The sequence below is a fragment of the Staurois parvus genome, unplaced genomic scaffold, assembly GCF_062004578.1.
Source record: "Staurois parvus isolate SC_StPar_1 unplaced genomic scaffold, SC_StPar_1.0 ptg000625l, whole genome shotgun sequence".
In the NCBI taxonomy this organism is placed as follows: Eukaryota; Metazoa; Chordata; class Amphibia; order Anura; family Ranidae; genus Staurois; species Staurois parvus.
This window is the reverse complement of record NW_028318421.1, coordinates 1,112,563-1,131,274: the sequence shown is the minus strand read 5'-3', so window position 1 is coordinate 1,131,274 and position 18,712 is coordinate 1,112,563.

Here is an 18,712-nt window from a genome sequence, read left to right as displayed (position 1 = left end):
TGTGACCCATCATTGGTGACAGCGGGAGGAATTGTGACCCATCATTGGTGACAGCGGGAGGAATTGTGACCCATCATTGGTGACAGCGGGAGGAATTGTGACCCATCATTGGTGACAGTGGGAGGAATTGTGACCCATCATTGGTGACAGTGGGAGGAATTGTGACCCATGAGTGTCATTGGGAGAAATTGTAACCCATGAGTGTCATTGGGAGGAATTGTGACCCATCATGAGTGTCATTGGGCCCTATTACTGCTGTCATTGGAAGGAATTATGACCCATCGTTGGTGTCATTGGGAGGAATTGTGACCCATCGTGGGTGTCAATTGGCCCCATTATTGTTGTCATTGGGAGGAATTATGACTAGAGATGAGCGAAGAAATGAAAAATTCGATTCGACTGATTCGGCGAATTCGTGGACAATATTCGATTCGAGTCGAATAAATTCGCTGTGAATTTAACTTAAAAAAGGGTGTTTCTAGGCTTCAGAGAGACTTAATATTAGTGCAGAACACTGTACCTTTAATTTAAATGCCCTTGGAGTCTGCTGGGGAAGAGAAATAATACTGTCTGTCAGTATGACATGCAGATGAGTGCCGTCGATCTTAGAATCACTGCACACTTCACTCCTTTGGCCAGTCACGGGGCCAAAACCAGTGTTTGGAGCCACAGTGTGGCGGTGGAGGCAGCAGCAATGGGAGGCCATACAGCAACCTATGACAAAATGGAAACCAGCAGGAGCGTGAGGAGACCTGAAAGTGGCACATGGCAGAGTGGGAGCAATGGGAGGCGGTACAGGGACCCAGGTCACACTATGGGCCCAGCAGCAGCGTGACCAGGCGGTACGGGGGCCCATGGCCGATATGGGGCTTGGTGGCACCTATGGAAGGCCTGTAATCTGCCAGCAACCTATGACAAAATGGACAACCGCAGGAGTGTGAGGAGATTTCAAAGTGGCACATGGCAGAGTGGAAGCAATGGAAGGCCGTACAGGGACCCAGGTCACACTGTGGGACCAGCATCAGCGTGAACAGGCGGTACGGGGGCCCATGGCCGATTTGACCTCATTCATCCCATAGTCCTGCCGACTCACGAATAGCGTGGCCTCCTCAAAGGGCCTGAGCAAGCGCAGGTGTCACACATGAGCTGCCAATGGCTGACATCTAAGTTACACAGGGAGTACCTTTATCCGCTTTTAACATCAGGAAATCTGTGATGGCCTTTAGCTGTTCGTAAAGGCGGTCTAACATATGTAGGGTTGAATTCCACCTTGTTGCAACGTCACAGCATGAGGAGTCGGTACGGGGGCCCATGGCAGATTACATGTCTGGCAGCAGCTATGTGAGGCCCGTAATCTGCCTGCACCCTATGTCAAAAAATTTAACACACCAGCAGTGTGAAGAGACCTGAAAGTGGCACATGGCAGCAGAGTGTGGCGATGGAGACAGCAGCAATGGGAGGCCGTACAGGGACCCATGAGAGACTCTGGACTTGGCAGCAGCATGAGGAGGCGGTATATAGGGGCCCATGGCAGATTAGGGGCCTGGCAGCAGCTATGTGAGGCCCGTAATCTGCCTGCACCCTATGTCAAAAAATTTAACACACCAGCAGTGTGAAGAGACCTGAAAGTGGCACATGGCAGCAGAGTGTGGCGATGGAGACAGCAGCAATGGGAGGCCATACAGGGACCCATGACAGACTCTGGACTTGGCAGCAGCATGAGGAGGCGGTATATAGGGGCCCATGGCAGATTAGGGGCCTGGCAGCAGCTATGTGAGGCCCGTAATCTGCCTGCACCCTATGTCAAAAAATGTAACACACCAGCAGTGTGTGAGGAGACCTGAAAGTGGCACATGGCAGAGTGTGGCGATGGAGACAGCAGCAATGGGAGGCCGTACAGGGACCCATGAGAGACTCTGGACCTGGCAGCAGCATGAGGAAGCGGTATATAGGGGCCTATGGCAGATTAGGGGCCTGGCAGCAGCTATAGGAGGCCCATAATCTGCCAGCACCCTATGTCAAAAAATTCTACACACCAGCAGTGTGAGGAGACCTGAAAGTGGCACATGGCAGCAGAGTGTGGCGATGGAGACAGCAGCAATGGGAGGCCGTACAGGGACCCATGACAGACTCTAGACTTGGCAGCAGCATGAGGAGGCGGTATATAGGGGCCCATGGCAGATTAGGGGCCTGGCAGCAGCTATGTGAGGCCCGTAATCTGCCTGCACCCTATGTCAAAAAATTTAACACACCAGCAGTGTGAAGAGACCTGAAAGTGGCACATGGCAGCAGAGTGTGGCGATGGAGACAGCAGCAATGGGAGGCCATACAGGGACCCATGAGAGACTCTGGACTTGGCAGCAGCATGAGGAGGCGGTATATAGGGGCCCATGGCAGATTAGGGGCCTGGCAGCAGCTATGTGAGGCCCGTAATCTGCCTGCACCCTATGTCAAAAAATTTAACACACCAGCAGTGTGAAGAGACCTGAAAGTGGCACATGGCAGCAGAGTGTGGCGATGGAGACAGCAGCAATGGGAGGCCATACAGGGACCCATGACAGACTCTGGACTTGGCAGCAGCATGAGGAGGCGGTATATAGGGGCCCATGGCAGATTAGGGGCCTGGCAGCAGCTATGTGAGGCCCGTAATCTGCCTGCACCCTATGTCAAAAAATTTAACACACCAGCAGTGTGAAGAGACCTGAAAGTGGCACATGGCAGCAGAGTGTGGCGATGGAGACAGCAGCAATGGGAGGCCATACAGGGACCCATGACAGACTCTGGACTTGGCAGCAGCATGAGGAGGCGGTATATAGGGGCCCATGGCAGATTAGGGGCCTGGCAGCAGCTATGTGAGGCCCGTAATCTGCCTGCACCCTATGTCAAAAAATTTAACACACCAGCAGTGTGAAGAGACCTGAAAGTGGCACATGGCAGCAGAGTGTGGCGATGGAGACAGCAGCAATGGGAGGCCGTACAGGGACCCATGAGAGACTCTAGACTTGGCAGCAGCATGAGGAGGCGGTATATAGGGGCCCATGGCAGATTAGGGGCCTGGCAGCAGCTATGTGAGGCCCGTAATCTGCCTGCACCCTATGTCAAAAAATTTAACACACCAGCAGTGTGAAGAGACCTGAAAGTGGCACATGGCAGCAGAGTGTGGCGATGGAGACAGCAGCAATGGGAGGCCGTACAGGGACCCATGAGAGACTCTGGACTTGGCAGCAGCATGAGGAGGCGGTATATAGGGGCCCATGGCAGATTAGGGGCCTGGCAGCAGCTATGTGAGGCCCGTAATCTGCCTGCACCCTATGTCAAAAAATGTAACACACCAGCAGTGTGTGAGGAGACCTGAAAGTGGCACATGGCAGAGTGTGGCGATGGAGACAGCAGCAATGGGAGGCCGTACAGGGACCCATGAGAGACTCTGGACCTGGCAGCAGCATGAGGAAGCGGTATATAGGGGCCTATGGCAGATTACGGGCCTGGCAGCAGCTATAGGAGGCCCATAATCTGCCAGCACCCTATGTCAAAAAATTCTACACACCAGCAGTGTGAGGAGACCTGAAAGTGGCACATGGCAGCAGAGTGTGGCGATGGAGACAGCAGCAATGGGAGGCCGTACAGGGACCCATGACAGACTCTAGACTTGGCAGCAGCATGAGGAGGCGGTATATAGGGGCCCATGGCAGATTAGGGGCCTGGCAGCAGCTATGTGAGGCCCGTAATCTGCCTGCACCCTATGTCAAAAAATTTAACACACCAGCAGTGTGAAGAGACCTGAAAGTGGCACATGGCAGCAGAGTGTGGCGATGGAGACAGCAGCAATGGGAGGCCATACAGGGACCCATGAGAGACTCTGGACTTGGCAGCAGCATGAGGAGGCGGTATATAGGGGCCCATGGCAGATTAGGGGCCTGGCAGCAGCTATGTGAGGCCCGTAATCTGCCTGCACCCTATGTCAAAAAATTTAACACACCAGCAGTGTGAAGAGACCTGAAAGTGGCACATGGCAGCAGAGTGTGGCGATGGAGACAGCAGCAATGGGAGGCCATACAGGGACCCATGAGAGACTCTGGACTTGGCAGCAGCATGAGGAGGCGGTATATAGGGGCCCATGGCAGATTAGGGGCCTGGCAGCAGCTATGTGAGGCCCGTAATCTGCCTGCACCCTATGTCAAAAAATGTAACACACCAGCAGTGTGTGAGGAGACCTGAAAGTGGCACATGGCAGAGTGTGGCGATGGAGACAGCAGCAATGGGAGGCCGTACAGGGACCCATGAGAGACTCTGGACCTGGCAGCAGCATGAGGAAGCGGTATATAGGGGCCTATGGCAGATTAGGGGCCTGGCAGCAGCTATAGGAGGCCCATAATCTGCCAGCACCCTATGTCAAAAAATTCTACACACCAGCAGTGTGTGAGGAGACCTGAAAGTGGCACATGGCAGAGTGTGGCGATGGAGACAGCAGCAATGGGAGGCCGTACAGGGACCCATGAGAGACTCTGGACCTGGCAGCAGCATGAGGAGGCGGTATATAGGGGCCTATGGCAGATTAGGGGCCTGGCAGCAGCTATAGGAGGCCCATAATCTGCCAGCACCCTATGTCAAAAAATTCTACACACCAGCAGTGTGAGGAGACCTGAAAGTGGCACATGGCAGCAGAGTGTGGCGATGGAGACAGCAGCAATGGGAGGCCGTACAGGGACCCATGACAGACTCTAGACTTGGCAGCAGCATGAGGAGGCGGTATATAGGGGCCCATGGCAGATTAGGGGCCTGGCAGCAGCTATGTGAGGCCCGTAATCTGCCTGCACCCTATGTCAAAAAATTTAACACACCAGCAGTGTGAAGAGACCTGAAAGTGGCACATGGCAGCAGAGTGTGGCGATGGAGACAGCAGCAATGGGAGGCCATACAGGGACCCATGACAGACTCTGGACTTGGCAGCAGCATGAGGAGGCGGTATATAGGGGCCCATGGCAGATTAGGGGCCTGGCAGCAGCTATGTGAGGCCCGTAATCTGCCTGCACCCTATGTCAAAAAATTTAACACACCAGCAGTGTGAAGAGACCTGAAAGTGGCACATGGCAGCAGAGTGTGGCGATGGAGACAGCAGCAATGGGAGGCCGTACAGGGACCCATGAGAGACTCTGGACTTGGCAGCAGCATGAGGAGGCGGTATATAGGGGCCCATGGCAGATTAGGGGCCTGGCAGCAGCTATGTGAGGCCCGTAATCTGCCTGCACCCTATGTCAAAAAATTTAACACACCAGCAGTGTGAAGAGACCTGAAAGTGGCACATGGCAGCAGAGTGTGGCGATGGAGACAGCAGCAATGGGAGGCCGTACAGGGACCCATGAGAGACTCTGGACCTGGCAGCAGCATGAGGAAGCGGTATATAGGGGCCTATGGCAGATTAGGGGCCTGGCAGCAGCTATAGGAGGCCCATAATCTGCCAGCACCCTATGTCAAAAAATTCTACACACCAGCAGTGTGTGAGGAGACCTGAAAGTGGCACATGGCAGAGTGTGGCGATGGAGACAGCGGCAATGGGAGGCCGTACAGGGACCCATGAGAGACTCTGGACCTGGCAGCAGCATGAGGAGGCGGTATATAGGGGCCTATGGCAGATTAGGGGCCTGGCAGCAGCTATAGGAGGCCCATAATCTGCCAGCACCCTATGTCAAAAAATTCTACACACCAGCAGTGTGAGGAGACCTGAAAGTGGCACATGGCAGCAGAGTGTGGCGATGGAGACAGCAGCAATGGGAGGCCGTACAGGGACCCATGACAGACTCTAGACTTGGCAGCAGCATGAGGAGGCGGTATATAGGGGCCCATGGCAGATTAGGGGCCTGGCAGCAGCTATGTGAGGCCCGTAATCTGCCTGCACCCTATGTCAAAAAATTTAACACACCAGCAGTGTGAAGAGACCTGAAAGTGGCACATGGCAGCAGAGTGTGGCGATGGAGACAGCAGCAATGGGAGGCCATACAGGGACCCATGACAGACTCTGGACTTGGCAGCAGCATGAGGAGGCGGTATATAGGGGCCCATGGCAGATTAGGGGCCTGGCAGCAGCTATGTGAGGCCCGTAATCTGCCTGCACCCTATGTCAAAAAATTTAACACACCAGCAGTGTGAAGAGACCTGAAAGTGGCACATGGCAGCAGAGTGTGGCGATGGAGACAGCAGCAATGGGAGGCCGTACAGGGACCCATGAGAGACTCTGGACTTGGCAGCAGCATGAGGAGGCGGTATATAGGGGCCCATGGCAGATTAGGGGCCTGGCAGCAGCTATGTGAGGCCCGTAATCTGCCTGCACCCTATGTCAAAAAATTTAACACACCAGCAGTGTGAAGAGACCTGAAAGTGGCACATGGCAGCAGAGTGTGGCGATGGAGACAGCAGCAATGGGAGGCCATACAGGGACCCATGACAGACTCTGGACTTGGCAGCAGCATGAGGAGGCGGTATATAGGGGCCCATGGCAGATTTGGGGCCTGGCAGCAGCTATGTGAGGCCCGTAATCTGCCTGCACCCTATGTCAAAAAATTTAACACACCAGCAGTGTGAAGAGACCTGAAAGTGGCACATGGCAGCAGAGTGTGGCGATGGAGACAGCAGCAATGGGAGGCCATACAGGGACCCATGACAGACTCTGGACTTGGCAGCAGCATGAGGAGGCGGTATATAGGGGCCCATGGCAGATTAGGGGCCTGGCAGCAGCTATGTGAGGCCCGTAATCTGCCTGCACCCTATGTCAAAAAATTTAACACACCAGCAGTGTGAAGAGACCTGAAAGTGGCACATGGCAGCAGAGTGTGGCGATGGAGACAGCAGCAATGGGAGGCCGTACAGGGACCCATGAGAGACTCTGGACCTGGCAGCAGCATGAGGAAGCGGTATATAGGGGCCTATGGCAGATTAGGGGCCTGGCAGCAGCTATAGGAGGCCCATAATCTGCCAGCACCCTATGTCAAAAAATTCTACACACCAGCAGTGTGTGAGGAGACCTGAAAGTGGCACATGGCAGAGTGTGGCGATGGAGACAGCAGCAATGGGAGGCCGTACAGGGACCCATGAGAGACTCTGGACCTGGCAGCAGCATGAGGAGGCGGTATATAGGGGCCTATGGCAGATTAGGGGCCTGGCAGCAGCTATAGGAGGCCCATAATCTGCCAGCACCCTATGTCAAAAAATTCTACACACCAGCAGTGTGAGGAGACCTGAAAGTGGCACATGGCAGCAGAGTGTGGCGATGGAGACAGCAGCAATGGGAGGCCGTACAGGGACCCATGACAGACTCTAGACTTGGCAGCAGCATGAGGAGGCGGTATATAGGGGCCCATGGCAGATTAGGGGCCTGGCAGCAGCTATGTGAGGCCCGTAATCTGCCTGCACCCTATGTCAAAAAATTTAACACACCAGCAGTGTGAAGAGACCTGAAAGTGGCACATGGCAGCAGAGTGTGGCGATGGAGACAGCAGCAATGGGAGGCCATACAGGGACCCATGACAGACTCTGGACTTGGCAGCAGCATGAGGAGGCGGTATATAGGGGCCCATGGCAGATTAGGGGCCTGGCAGCAGCTATGTGAGGCCCGTAATCTGCCTGCACCCTATGTCAAAAAATTTAACACACCAGCAGTGTGAAGAGACCTGAAAGTGGCACATGGCAGCAGAGTGTGGCGATGGAGACAGCAGCAATGGGAGGCCGTACAGGGACCCATGAGAGACTCTGGACTTGGCAGCAGCATGAGGAGGCGGTATATAGGGGCCCATGGCAGATTAGGGGCCTGGCAGCAGCTATGTGAGGCCCGTAATCTGCCTGCACCCTATGTCAAAAAATTTAACACACCAGCAGTGTGAAGAGACCTGAAAGTGGCACATGGCAGCAGAGTGTGGCGATGGAGACAGCAGCAATGGGAGGCCATACAGGGACCCATGACAGACTCTGGACTTGGCAGCAGCATGAGGAGGCGGTATATAGGGGCCCATGGCAGATTAGGGGCCTGGCAGCAGCTATGTGAGGCCCGTAATCTGCCTGCACCCTATGTCAAAAAATTTAACACACCAGCAGTGTGAAGAGACCTGAAAGTGGCACATGGCAGCAGAGTGTGGCGATGGAGACAGCAGCAATGGGAGGCCATACAGGGACCCATGACAGACTCTGGACTTGGCAGCAGCATGAGGAGGCGGTATATAGGGGCCCATGGCAGATTAGGGGCCTGGCAGCAGCTATGTGAGGCCCGTAATCTGCCTGCACCCTATGTCAAAAAATTTAACACACCAGCAGTGTGAAGAGACCTGAAAGTGGCACATGGCAGCAGAGTGTGGCGATGGAGACAGCAGCAATGGGAGGCCGTACAGGGACCCATGAGAGACTCTGGACCTGGCAGCAGCATGAGGAAGCGGTATATAGGGGCCTATGGCAGATTAGGGGCCTGGCAGCAGCTATAGGAGGCCCATAATCTGCCAGCACCCTATGTCAAAAAATTCTACACACCAGCAGTGTGTGAGGAGACCTGAAAGTGGCACATGGCAGAGTGTGGCGATGGAGACAGCAGCAATGGGAGGCCGTACAGGGACCCATGAGAGACTCTGGACCTGGCAGCAGCATGAGGAGGCGGTATATAGGGGCCTATGGCAGATTAGGGGCCTGGCAGCAGCTATAGGAGGCCCATAATCTGCCAGCACCCTATGTCAAAAAATTCTACACACCAGCAGTGTGAGGAGACCTGAAAGTGGCACATGGCAGCAGAGTGTGGCGATGGAGACAGCAGCAATGGGAGGCCGTACAGGGACCCATGACAGACTCTAGACTTGGCAGCAGCATGAGGAGGCGGTATATAGGGGCCCATGGCAGATTAGGGGCCTGGCAGCAGCTATGTGAGGCCCGTAATCTGCCTGCACCCTATGTCAAAAAATTTAACACACCAGCAGTGTGAAGAGACCTGAAAGTGGCACATGGCAGCAGAGTGTGGCGATGGAGACAGCAGCAATGGGAGGCCATACAGGGACCCATGACAGACTCTGGACTTGGCAGCAGCATGAGGAGGCGGTATATAGGGGCCCATGGCAGATTAGGGGCCTGGCAGCAGCTATGTGAGGCCCGTAATCTGCCTGCACCCTATGTCAAAAAATTTAACACACCAGCAGTGTGAAGAGACCTGAAAGTGGCACATGGCAGCAGAGTGTGGCGATGGAGACAGCAGCAATGGGAGGCCGTACAGGGACCCATGAGAGACTCTGGACTTGGCAGCAGCATGAGGAGGCGGTATATAGGGGCCCATGGCAGATTAGGGGCCTGGCAGCAGCTATGTGAGGCCCGTAATCTGCCTGCACCCTATGTCAAAAAATTTAACACACCAGCAGTGTGAAGAGACCTGAAAGTGGCACATGGCAGCAGAGTGTGGCGATGGAGACAGCAGCAATGGGAGGCCATACAGGGACCCATGACAGACTCTGGACTTGGCAGCAGCATGAGGAGGCGGTATATAGGGGCCCATGGCAGATTAGGGGCCTGGCAGCAGCTATGTGAGGCCCGTAATCTGCCTGCACCCTATGTCAAAAAATTTAACACACCAGCAGTGTGAAGAGACCTGAAAGTGGCACATGGCAGCAGAGTGTGGCGATGGAGACAGCAGCAATGGGAGGCCATACAGGGACCCATGACAGACTCTGGACTTGGCAGCAGCATGAGGAGGCGGTATATAGGGGCCCATGGCAGATTAGGGGCCTGGCAGCAGCTATGTGAGGCCCGTAATCTGCCTGCACCCTATGTCAAAAAATTTAACACACCAGCAGTGTGAAGAGACCTGAAAGTGGCACATGGCAGCAGAGTGTGGCGATGGAGACAGCAGCAATGGGAGGCCGTACAGGGACCCATGAGAGACTCTGGACTTGGCAGCAGCATGAGGAGGCGGTATATAGGGGCCCATGGCAGATTAGGGGCCTGGCAGCAGCTATGTGAGGCCCGTAATCTGCCTGCACCCTATGTCAAAAAATTTAACACACCAGCAGTGTGAAGAGACCTGAAAGTGGCACATGGCAGCAGAGTGTGGCGATGGAGACAGCAGCAATGGGAGGCCATACAGGGACCCATGACAGACTCTGGACTTGGCAGCAGCATGAGGAGGCGGTATATAGGGGCCTATGGCAGATTAGGGGCCTGGCAGCAGCTATAGGAGGCCCGTAATCTGCCAGCACCCTATGTCAAAAAATTAAACACACCAGCAGTGTGAGGAGACCTGAAAGTGGCACATGTTTGAGGCATGATTCATGGCGGATTTAGTCAGTTGTGTCAGGAACTGGTGGTTTGAAATCCAGACTAATCCACGCCTGATTCATTTTCACAAACGTGAGTCTCTCCACACTTTGGGTGGACAGTCGTGTCCTCCGCGGAGTTACAATACCTCCTGCCGCACTAAACACGCGCTCCGATGCCACGCTACTGGCCGGGCATGACAGCCTTTCAAGGGCAAATTCAGCTAGTTGGGGCCAAAGGTCAAGTTTCGTTGCCCAGTAGTCAAGGGGATTGTCTACCTCGGTTGGCAGGGTGCTGTCCAAGTAGGCCCAAGCCTGTTGTTTGAGCTCCTGCTCCAGGTCCACCTGATGCTGCTGCTGCTGCTGCGGCTGGTTAGTAGTTTCCTCACTGCGCTGGTGAAGAAAGCTACTCATCATCGACTGCAGACTGAGGCAGCCGCTGCTGGTGGAGCTGCCACTGCTCCTACCACCCCACCCCTCCCCTGCTGCCATGCCAGCGGAACGCGAGCGCACAGGGCCCACAGTGTCTGAGGATGGACGTTGGCGCACAAAGGCAGAGACCAACTGACTACATAGGTGGTTTTTATAGTACGTAATTTTGGCCTCCCTCTCAGCAGGTGTGAAAAAGGCCACCATTTTGGACCGGTAGCGAGGGTCCAACAAGGTGGACAGCCAAAAGTCATCCCTCTGTCTGATGGTTATTATTCGGCTGTCGCTACGCAAGCAACCGAGCATGCTATGGGCCATTTGTGCCAAGGAATGCGAGGGACTCCCTGCCTCCATCTCCACAGCATACTGCCACGGTGCGTCTGGGTCCTCTGTCTCCTCCTCCTCCTCTACCAGATGCTCCTGCTCCTCCACTCCTGTCCGCTGAGTGGAAAAACCACCCATTTCACTCAATAATTCCTGAGCACAAATGTCCTCCTCTACCTCCTCCTCTTCTTCCTGTCCTGCCCCCACAGGGGTCATGTGGCGTTGAGATCTGTGCGCCACGTCTACCGCACCCTGACCAGCCATTGTTAACAGCATTTGTTCCAGGACGTGCAACAGAGGAATGACGTCGTTCATCCCATAGTCCTGCCGACTCACGAATAGCGTGGCCTCCTCAAAGGGCCTGAGCAAGCGGCAGGTGTCACGCATGAGCTGCCAATGGCTGACATCTAAGTTACACAGGGGAGTACCTTTATCCGCTTGTAACATCAGGAAATCGGTGATGGCCTTTCGCTGCTCGTAAAGGCGGTCTAACATGTGTAGGGTTGAATTCCACCTTGTTGCAACGTCGCAGATCAGGCGATGCTGTGGAATTCCGTTCTGCCGCTGCAGCTCAATGAGGGTGTTCTTTGCGGTGTAGGAATGGCTGAAATGCATGCACAGTTTACGTGACATTTTAAGGATGTCTTGCAGTGGGATGGTGGATTTTAGGAACCGCTTGACAACCAGATTGAACACGTGAGCCATGCATGGCGCATGGCACAACCTTCCTTGACGCAGAGCAGACACCATGTTCTTTCCGTTGTCAGTCAACATGGTTCCGATTTTTAGTTTGCGCGGAGACAGCCATCTGTCGATTTCTCTGTTCATTACACTCAGCAGTTCCTCCCCTGTGTGACTACGTTCGCCAAGGCATACCAGGTGCAGCACAGCGTGACACCGTTGCGCCCTGCACATGTGATATGCCGGTCGGGTAATGGGACTTGGCACGGGGGTGGCGGCTGAGGACACGGCGGAAAAAGAGGTGGTAGAGGCGGACATGCTTGCTGGACCAAGGACGTGCAAACGTGGAGGCAAAAGCGTCGTGACCTGTCCAAGTTGCTGGTGCGGCTGTGCCGGCACCACGTTCACCCAGTGGGCCGTAAATGACATGTACTGTCCCTGACCGTAGTTACAGCTCCACACGTCGGCGCTGCCGTGCACTTTGGCAGAGACCGACATGCTCAAAGACTGGCCCACCATCTCTTCTACATGTGAATGCAGGGCTGGCACTGCCTTTTGGGCAAAGAAATGACGGCTTGGCACTCTCCACCGCGGCGCGGCACAAGCCATCATTTCTCGGAAAGGTGCTGAGTCCACCAGTTGGAAAGGGAGGGACTGCAGCACCAGCAACTTGGACAGGAGGACGTTCAGCTTTTGCACCGTCGGGTGCGTGCTCGCAAACTGTTGTCTCTTGGATACGGATTCCAAGAAAGACTGTTGACGGAATCCGAGAAGAGGAGTAGCAGGAGAAGGAGCATCTGAACGAGCGGAAGATGCCAATGAGCGACAACTCCCCTCAGCAGAGGTGTTGGAGCCTTGACTGGCTGATAGAGGGCGATTGACGACGTCGGGTGACGGAGCAAGTAACGGAGCGGGTGATGGAGCGGGGGCTGGGGCAGGCAGAACCGCCGTATGTTTATCACGGTTTTCCCAGGCCACCGAATGGTGACGCTGCATATGCTGACGCAACGCTGTAGTCCCAACATGGGCCCCCTGGCCACGCTTGCATTTCTGGCCACATAGTCGACATACGGCTACGTTTACTTCCTCGGGCGGCTTGAGGAAAAATTGCCACACCACCGAGTAGGAAACTTTGCCCCCGCTACTCTTCACTGGCTGACTGCTACTTCCTCCGTGCGCAACGGCACCACTACTGGCCGTGGTGGTAGGCTGCAGTGGAGCTGGTGCTCTACTCCGTGGACGTTTGGCTCCACTGACACTGATGCGACCCTGCTGCTGTCTCCTGGGCAACCCACCGACTGTTTTGCTCGCTGCCAAGCTGCCACCCTCTTCTCCTGATGATGCGGAAGAAATTGCCTGATGACGACGAGGCTGCCAAGTGCGATCAACCTCCTCATCATCAAGTAGGGTCTCCGCCTCACTACTAGCCCCCTCGGCTGCGTCTGGGTCAGGAGACAGACCTGTCTCTAGACCGGCTACCGAGCCACTCTCCTCGCCAGTACTTGTTCGCTTGGCTGCTGAAAAGGCCGATGTCTCCCCCCGTTCCTGACCGCCCTCTGTTAGCTCTTCCTCACTGTACAGTGGGGCTGAGCCCACAGCATGCGATACTTCGCTTGGTGAGGGAACAGCAAAGGACAGGGGCAGGTAGAGGACACGTGATTTCAGTGGGCTTGGTCCCGGGCCATGCCAACTAACGGTTGTGTCTGACGTACCCACCGACCGTTGGCTGTAGGTGTCAGAGGTGACCTGGGAAGAGGAAGACGACCGAGCCAACCAATCAATGACGGCAGGGTTGTCGGTGGAGACACGACCGCTGGATGACACCGGGAGCACTGGCCTCTGGCTGCGAATACTGCTGCCTCGACCCCTTCCTCTGCTGCCACGTCTGCTCGCTCCTAAAACATTGCCTCCTCTGCCACTCCTCTGCATGTTGTCTGACATACTATTTAATTCAACGATTAGGTGTCCCTGAGTAACAATTCTCTGGCACTCAGTAACAATTCTGTCTGTCCCTGAGTATGAATTCTGTGGCCCTGAGTAACAATTCTGTGTCTGTGCGAGTAACAATTCTGTGTCTGTGCAAGTAACAATTTTGTGTCTGTGCGAGTAACAAATCTCTGGCACTCAGTAACAATTCTGTCTGTCCCTGAGTAACAATTCTCTGGCACTCAGTAACAATTCTGTCTGTCCCTGAGTAACAATTCTCTGGCACTCAGTAACAATTCTGTCTGTCCCTGAGTATGAATTCTGTGGCCCTGAGTAACAATTCTGTGTCTGTGCGAGTAACAATTCTGTGTCTGTGCAAGTAACAATTTTGTGTCTGTGCGAGTAACAAATCTCTGGCACTCAGTAACAATTCTGTCTGTCCCTGAGTAACAATTCTCTGGCACTCAGTAACAATTCTGTCTGTCCCTGAGTAACAATTCTCTGGCACTCAGTAACAATTCTGTCTGTCCCTGAGTATGAATTCTGTGGCCCTGAGTAACAATTCTGTGTCTGTGCGAGTAACAATTCTGTGTCTGTGCAAGTAACAATTTTGTGTCTGTGCGAGTAACAATTCTCTGGCACTCAGTAACAATTCTGTCTGTCCCTGAGTAACAATTCTCTGGCACTCAGTAACAATTCTGTCTGTCCCTGAGTAACAATTCTCTGGCACTCAGTAACAATTCTGTCTATCCCTGAGTATGAATTCTGTGGCCCTGAGTAACAATTCTGTGTCTGTGCGAGTAACAATTCTGTGTCTGTGCAAGTAACAATTTTGTGTCTGTGCGAGTAACAATTCTCTGGCACTCAGTAACAATTCTGTCTGTCCCTGAGTAACAATTCTCTGGCACTCAGTAACAATTCTGTCTGTCCCTGAGTAACAATTCTCTGGCACTCAGTAACAATTCTGTCTGTCCCTGAGTAACAATTCTCTGGCACTCAGTAACAATTCTGTCTGTCCCTGAGTAACAATTCTCTGGCACTCAGTAACAATTCTGTCTGTCCCTGAGTATGAATTCTGTGGCCCTGAGTAACAATTCTGTGTCTGTGCGAGTAACAATTCTGTGTCTGTGCAAGTAACAATTTTGTGTCTGTGCGAGTAACAATTCTCTGGCACTCAGTAACAATTCTGTCTGTCCCTGAGTAACAATTCTCTGGCACTCAGTAACAATTCTGTCTATCCCTGAGTATGAATTCTGTGGCCCTGAGTAACAATTCTGTGTCTGTGCGAGTAACAATTCTGTGTCTGTGCAAGTAACAATTTTGTGTCTGTGCGAGTAACAATTCTCTGGCACTCAGTAACAATTCTGTCTGTCCCTGAGTAACAATTCTCTGGCACTCAGTAACAATTCTGTCTGTCCCTGAGTAACAATTCTCTGGCACTCAGTAACAATTCTGTCTGTCCCTGAGTAACAATTCTCTGGCACTCAGTAACAATTCTGTCTGTCCCTGAGTAACAATTCTCTGGCACTCAGTAACAATTCTGTCTGTCCCTGAGTAACAATTCTGTCTGTCCCTGAGAATGAATTCTGTGGCCCTAAGAATTCTCTGGCACTCAGTAACAATTCTGTCTGTCCCTGAGTAACAATTCTCTGGCACTCAGTAACAATTCTGTCTGTCCCTGAGTAAAAATTCTGTGGCCCTAATAACGTTTCTGTGGCCCTAAGTAACAATTCTCTGGCACTGAGTAACAATTCTGTCTGTCCCTGAGTATGAATTCTGTGGCCCTAACTAGCGTTTCTTTGTCCCTAAATAACGATTCTGTGGCCCTCATTAACAAGTCTGTGTCCCTGAGTAATGGTTCTCTGTCCCTAAGTAACTTCTCTCTGTCCCCAATTCTCGTTTCTGTGGCCCTAACTCTGTCCCTGTCCCTAGTACAGAGCGGTCTGCCTCTGTTCAATGACTGCAGGCAAATGAAGATTTCCAAAATGGCCGCTATATATACCTCGACCATTACACAGTGCTGGCTGGCTGGCTGCTGATTGGCTGATGCGATCACATGTCGTTGAGGAATGCATTATGGGGCAGCGCGCCTTGTCTGCGCGCCTTCCCCGACATCCCCGCTCCGTCGCCGCACATGTCAGCCGCCATTTTCGGAAAAATTTCGATTCGCGCGTCCGAATTAGGCTGTTTTTCGGATTCGGCACGAATCGAAATTTTTCCGATATTCGACTCGAATTCCACTTCGGATGCTTCGATTCGCTCATCTCTAATTATGACCGTCGTTGGTGTCATTGGGAGGAATTGTGACCCATCGTTGGTGTCAATGGGCCCCATTACTGTTGTCATTGGGAGGAATTGTAACCCATCGTTGGTGTCAATGGGCCCCATTACTGTTGTCATTGGGAGGAATTGAGACCCATCGTTGGTGTCAATGGGCCCCATTACTGTTGTCATTGGGAGGAATTGTGACCCATCGTTGGTGTCAATGGGCCCCATTACTGTTGTCATTGGGAGGAATTGTGACCCATCGTTGGTGTGATTGGGAGGAATTGTGACCCATCGTTGGCGTCATTGGGAGGAATTGTGACCCATCGTTGGTGTCATTAAGAGGGACTGTGATGCTTTGTTGGTGTCATTGGGAGGAATTGTGACCCATTGTTGGTGTCATTGGGAGGAATTGTGACCCATCGTTGGTGTCATTGGGCATAATTACTGGTGTCATTGGGAGGAAATGCGCCCCTTCATTGGTGCCAGTAGGGGGAATTATGTCCCTTTGTTGCTATCAGTGGATGGAATAGTGCCCCAAGGGCTGGACAAAGGGCCGCAGTTTGGAGACCACGGCTGTAGAAGATGGAAAACCTTTCCTTCCTGAGATCAGTTCCACTGTAAAAGAACGAGGTGTGTCACCAGATTCCATATTTCCTTCCAATCCAAACAGCTGAATCTCTATGATTGGAGGAGAGAAGACATGGCAATGTATGGGGGTCACTGTCATCACTCAGAGCGTCCCGCTACAAAGACAAGTCTACACCCCCCCACAGGGGACTGGGGGAGGGGGAGGAGCAAGTGCCCCCCCCTCCCCATCTATACACACCTTACCTCTCACCATATACATCGTACTCCATACCAATCCTGGGATCTATTCATCCATCTTATGGGAAGTGCTGTACACCCCTCCCCTCCCTTCCCCCATCACCCCACCCACCACATTGACCCCCCCATCCGTATCTACAGTATGGGGAGCTCATAGGGAACCCCGGAAACCATCCTACCCCATGTTCTCTACTGCACCCAATGTGCCCCTCTGTGGTCCTTATATACTCTCCTATACCCCACAGCACACCCCATGTATCCTCATACACTCTCCATGTGTCCCCATACCCTTTCATATACACCATAACACACCCCATGTTTCCTACACATTCTTCTACATCACAGCGCACTCCAGGTGTCCCCCATACACTCTCCTATACCCCCAAACACACTCCATGAGACCCCCAAAAACTCTCCTATACCCCGTAGAACACTCAATGCATCCCCCATACACTATCGTATACCCCATATCACACTCCATGCGTCACCTATTGACCATCCATAACACACTCCACGCATCTACCATAGACTATCCTAAACCCCATAACACACTCCATGCATCCCCCATATACCCGTCTATACCCCAGAACACACTCCATGCATCCCCCATACACTGTCCTATACCCCATAATGCACTCCCATGCGTCCTCCATGCACACTCCATGCATCCCCCATACACTCTCCTATACCCCAAAGCGCACTCCATGCCTCCTCCATAACACAGTCCACGCGTCCGCCATACAGTCTCCATAACACACTCCATGCATCCCCATACATTCTCCTGTACCCCGTAACGCACTCCATGTATCCCCTATTCACCATCCATAACACACTCCATGCATCTACCATACACTATCCTATAACCCATAACACACTCCATGCAACCCCTATAACACACTCCATACATCTCCCAAATACTCGCCTATACCCCATAACACACTCCATGCATCCCCCATACACTGTCCTATACCCCATAACGCACTACCATGCGACCCCATACACACTCCATGCGCCCCCCATACAATCTCCTATACCCCATAACACACTCCATGCGTCCCCTATTCCCCACCCATAACACACTTTACGCATCTACCATATACTCTCCTATACCCCATAACATACTCCATGCATCCCCCATACACTGTCCTATACCCCATAATGCACTCTCATGTGTCCCCCTTACACTCACCTATACCCCATAACACACTCCATGCGTCCCCTATTTACCATCCATAACGCAATCTACGCATCTACCATACACTATCCTATACCCCATAACACACTCCATGTGTCCCCTATTCACCATCCATAATACACTCCACGCATCTACCATACACTCTCCTATACCCCATAACACACTCCATGCATCCCCCATACACTGTCCTATACCCCATAACACATTCCATGCACTCCCATGTGTCCCCCTTACACTCACCTATAACCCCATAACACACTCCATGCATCCCCCATACACTCTTCTATACCCCATAACACATTCCATGTGTCCCCCTTACACTCTCTAAAACCCCATAAAACACTCCATGTGTCTCCCATAGCACATTCCATGCGTCCCCCATACACTCTACTATACCCCATAGCAATCCATGCGTCCTCCATACACTCTCCAATACCCCATAACACCCTCCATGCGTCCCTATACACTCTGCTATACCCAATGACACACTCCATAACACACTGCATGCGTCCCCCATACACATCCCTACACCCCCTAACATACTCCATGCATCCCACATACACTCGCCATAACACACTCTGTGTTCCCCATAAACTCTCCATAACCAGGAACGCACTGCAGGCGTCCCCCATGCACTCTCCTATACCCCATAGCGCACTTCATGCGTCCCCCATGCACTCTCCTATACCCCATAGCGCACTTCATGCGACCTCCATTACACACTCTATGCATCCACCATACAGTCTCCATAACACACTCCATGCACCCCCATACACTCTCCTATATTCCGTAA